Genomic DNA, 5,108 nt, shown 5'->3' with positions numbered 1-5,108 from the left:
TTCAAAATCTTCAAAATTTTACCACCACAGGATTGCCATGTTCAAGGGCTTTCCTCTCGTACAAAACTTAATGCTCTGACGATTTTTAAGGCGGGGCTAGATGCGACGGCGTGAGCAGGCACCCATTAGAAATTGACGTACACTGTGCGTGTATACAATGTACACAAACACACGGCGCAGTCAGGGAACCCAACCAAAAATAATAGTCATTCAAAAAATAGGCCCGGACAATTAAAAACTTTCAGCAATGCTCTGGAATAACTCTGGAACTAAAAAAGCCAGAGAGATGCAGTTTGTACCTTAGTCATCGTGGCATGTCCCTGCATCCATTTGTTAAAGGTTTAGGGCGACTTGCACACTTCTTGATAGAAAAAGCTCAAGTAAGCGGGGTTGCTCAGAAACGATTTCAACAACCTCCACTATGGGAGTTTTGTGCACAGAGCTGTCGGAGAAAAAAACAAAATGTAAACCGGGTAATTTCGATCCCATATCATGCTCAATCTTCAAAATTTTACCACCACAGGATTGCCATGTTCAAGGGCTTTCCTCTCGTACAAAACATTAATGCTCTGACGATTTTTAAGGCGGGGCTAGATGCGACGGCGTGAGCAGGCACCCATTAGAAATTGACGTACACTGTGCGTGTATACAATGTACACAAACACACGGCGCAGTCAGGGAACCCAACCAAAACTAATAGTCATTCAAAAAATAGGCCCGGACAATTAAAAACTTTCAGCAATGCTCTGGAATAACTCTGGAACTAAAAAAGCCAGAGAGATGCAGTTTGTACCTTAGTCATCGTGGCATGTCCCTGCATCCATTTGTTAAAGGTTTAGGGCGACTTGCACACTTCTTGATAGAAAAAAGCTCAAGTAAGCGGGGTTGCTCAGAAACGATTTCAACAACCTTCACTATGGGAGTTTTGTGCACAGAGCTGTCGGAGAGAAAAACAAAATGTACAATGGGTAATTTCGGATCCCAGTATCATGCTCAAGCTTCAAATCTTCAAAATTTTACCACCACAGGATTGCCATGTTCAAGGGCTTTCCTCTCGTACAAAACTTAATGCTCTGACGATTTTTAAGGCGGGGCTAGATGCGACGGCGTGAGCAGGCACCCATTAGAAATTGACGTACACTGTGCGTGTATACAATGTACACAAACACACGGCGCAGTCAGGGAACCCAACCAAAAATAATAGTCATTCAAAAAATAGGCCCGGACAATTAAAAACTTTCAGCAATGCTCTGGAATAACTCTGGAACTAAAAAAGCCAGAGAGATGCAGTTTGTACCTTAGTCATCGTGGCATGTCCCTGCATCCATTTGTTAAAGGTTTAGGGCGACTTGCACACTTCTTGATAGAAAAAAGCTCAAGTAAGCGGGGTTGCTCAGAAACGATTTCAACAACCTCCACTATGGGAGTTTTGTGCACAGAGCAGTCGGAGAAAAAAACAAAATGTACAATGGGTAATTTCGATCCCATATCATGCTCAATCTTCAAAATTTTACCACCAGAGGATTGCCATGTTTAAGGGCTTTCCTCTCGTACAAAACTTAATGCTCTGACGATTTTTAAGGCGGGGCTAGATGCGACGGCGTGAGCAGGCACCCATTAGAAATTGACGTACACTGTGCGTGTATACAATGTACACAAACACACGGCGCAGTCAGGGAACCCAACCAAAAATAATAGTCATTCAAAAAATAGGCCCGGACAATTAAAAACTTTCAGCAATGCTCTGGAATAACTCTGGAACTAAAAAAGCCAGAGAGATGCAGTTTGTACCTTAGTCATCGTGGCATGTCCCTGCATCCATTTGTTAAAGGTTTAGGGCGACTTGCACACTTCTTGGTAGAAAAAAGCTCAAGTAAGCGGGGTTGCTCAGAAACGATTTCAACAACCTCCACTATGGGAGTTTTGTGCACAGAGCTGTCGGAGAGAAAAACACAATGTACAATGGGTAATTTCGATCCCAGTATCATGCTCAAGCTTCAAAATCTTCAAAATTTTACCACCACAGGATTGCCATGTTCAAGGGCTTTCCTCTCGTACAAAACTTAATGCTCTGACGATTTTTAAGGCGGGGCTAGATGCGACGGCGTGAGCAGGCACCCATTAGAAATTGACGTACACTGTGCGTGTATACAATGTACACAAACACACGGCGCAGTCAGGGAACCCAACCAAAACTAATAGTCATTCAAAAAATAGGCCCGGACAATTAAAAACTTTCAGCAATGCTCTGGAATAACTCTGGAACTAAAAAAGCCAGAGAGATGCAGTTTGTACCTTAGTCATCGTGGCATGTCCCTGCATCCATTTGTTAAAGGTTTAGGGCGACTTGCACACTTCTTGATAGAAAAAAGCTCAAGTAAGCGGGGTTGCTCAGAAACGATTTCAACAACCTTCACTATGGGAGTTTTGTGCACAGAGCTGTCGGAGAGAAAAACAAAATGTACAATGGGTAATTTCGGTCCCAGTATCATGCTCAATCTTCAAAATTTTACCACCACAGGATTGCCATGTTCAAGGGCTTTCCTCTCGTACAAAACTTAATGCTCTGACGATTTTTAAGGCGGGGCTAGATGCGACGGCGTGAGCAGGCACCCATTAGAAATTGACGTACACTGTGCGTGTATACAATGTACACAAACACACGGCGCAGTCAGGGAACCCAACCAAAAATAATAGTCATTCAAAAAATAGGCCCGGACAATTAAAAACTTTCAGCAATGCTCTGGAATAACTCTGGAACTAAAAAAGCCAGAGAGATGCAGTTTGTACCTTAGTCATCGTGGCATGTCCCTGCATCCATTTGTTAAAGGTTTAGGGCGACTTGCACACTTCTTGATAGAAAAAAGCTCAAGTAAGCGGGGTTGCTCAGAAACGATTTCAACAACCTCCACTATGGGAGTTTTGTGCACAGAGCTGTCGGAGAGAAAAACACAATGTACAATGGGTAATTTCGATCCCAGTATCATGCTCAAGCTTCAAAATCTTCAAAATTTTACCACCACAGGATTGCCATGTTCAAGGGCTTTCCTCTCGTACAAAACTTAATGCTCTGACGATTTTTAAGGCGGGGCTAGATGCGACGGCGTGAGCAGGCACCCATAGAAATTGACGTACACTGTGCGTGTATACAATGTACACAAACACACGGCGCAGTCAGGGAACCCAACCAAAAATAATAGTCATTCAAAAATAGGCCCGGACAATTAAAAACTTTCAGCAATGCTCTGGAATAACTCTGGAACTAAAAATGCCACAGAGATGCAGTTTGTACCTTAGTCATCGTGGCATGTCCCTGCATCCATTTGTTAAAGGTTTAGGGCGACTTGCACACTTCTTGATAGAAAAAAGCTCAAGTAAGCGGGGTTGCTCAGAAACGATTTCAACAACCTCCACTATGGGAGTTTTGTGCACAGAGCTGTCGGAGAAAAAAACAAAATGTAAACCGGGTAATTTCGATCCCATATCATGCTCAATCTTCAAAATTTTACCACCAGAGGATTGCCATGTTCAAGGGCTTTCCTCTCGTACAAAACTTAATGCTCTGACGATTTTTAAGGCGGGGCTAGATGCGACGGCGTGAGCAGGCACCCATTAGAAATTGACGTACACTGTGCGTGTATACAATGTACACAAACACACGGCGCAGTCAGGGAACCCAACCAAAAATAATAGTCATTCAAAAAATAGGCCCGGACAATTAAAAACTTTCAGCAATGCTCTGGAATAACTCTGGAACTAAAAAAGCCAGAGAGATGCAGTTTGTACCTTAGTCATCGTGGCATGTCCCTGCATCCATTTGTTAAAGGTTTAGGGCGACTTGCACACTTCTTGATAGAAAAAAGCTCAAGTAAGCGGGGTTGCTCAGAAACGATTTCAACAACCTCCACTATGGGAGTTTTGTGCACAGAGCTGTCGGAGAAAAAAACAAAATGTACAATGGGTAATTTCGATCCCATATCATGCTCAATCTTCAAAATTTTACCACCAGAGGATTGCCATGTTCAAGGGCTTTCCTCTCGTACAAAACTTAATGCTCTGACGATTTTTAAGGCGGGGCTAGATGCGACGGCGTGAGCAGGCACCCATTAGAAATTGACGTACACTGTGCGTGTATACAATGTACACAAACACACGGCGCAGTCAGGGAACCCAACCAAAAATAATAGTCATTCAAAAAATAGGCCCGGACAATTAAAAACTTTCAGCAATGCTCTGGAATAACTCTGGAACTAAAAAAGCCAGAGAGATGCAGTTTGTACCTTAGTCATCGTGGCATGTCCCTGCATCCATTTGTTAAAGGTTTAGGGCGACTTGCACACTTCTTGATAGAAAAAAGCTCAAGTAAGCGGGGTTGCTCAGAAACGATTTCAACAACCTCCACTATGGGAGTTTTGTGCACAGAGCTGTCGGAGAGAAAAACACAATGTACAATGGGTAATTTCGATCCCAGTATCATGCTCAAGCTTCAAAATCTTCAAAATTTTACCACCACAGGATTGCCATGTTCAAGGGCTTTCCTCTCGTACAAAACTTAATGCTCTGACGATTTTTAAGGCGGGGCTAGATGCGACGGCGTGAGCAGGCACCCATTAGAAATTGACGTACACTGTGCGTGTATACAATGTACACAAACACACGGCGCAGTCAGGGAACCCAACCAAAAATAATAGTCATTCAAAAAATAGGCCCGGACAATTAAAAACTTTCAGCAATGCTCTGGAATAACTCTGGAACTAAAAAAGCCAGAGAGATGCAGTTTGTACCTTAGTCATCGTGGCATGTCCCTGCATCCATTTGTTAAAGGTTTAGGGCGACTTGCACACTTCTTGGTAGAAAAAAGCTCAAGTAAGCGGGGTTGCTCAGAAACGATTTCAACAACCTCCACTATGGGAGTTTTGTGCACAGAGCTGTCGGAGAGAAAAACAAAATGTACAATGGGTAATTTCGATCCCAGTATCATGCTCAAGCTTCAAAATCTTCAAAATTTTACCACCACAGGATTGCCATGTTCAAGGGCTTTCCTCTCGTACAAAACTTAATGCTCTGACGATTTTTAAGGCGGGGCTAGATGCGACGGCGTGAGCAGC

The sequence above is a fragment of the Asterias rubens genome, chromosome 12, assembly GCF_902459465.1.
Source record: "Asterias rubens chromosome 12, eAstRub1.3, whole genome shotgun sequence".
Lineage (NCBI taxonomy): Eukaryota > Metazoa > Echinodermata > Asteroidea > Forcipulatida > Asteriidae > Asterias > Asterias rubens.
Note: the sequence above shows the minus strand (reverse complement) of the source record.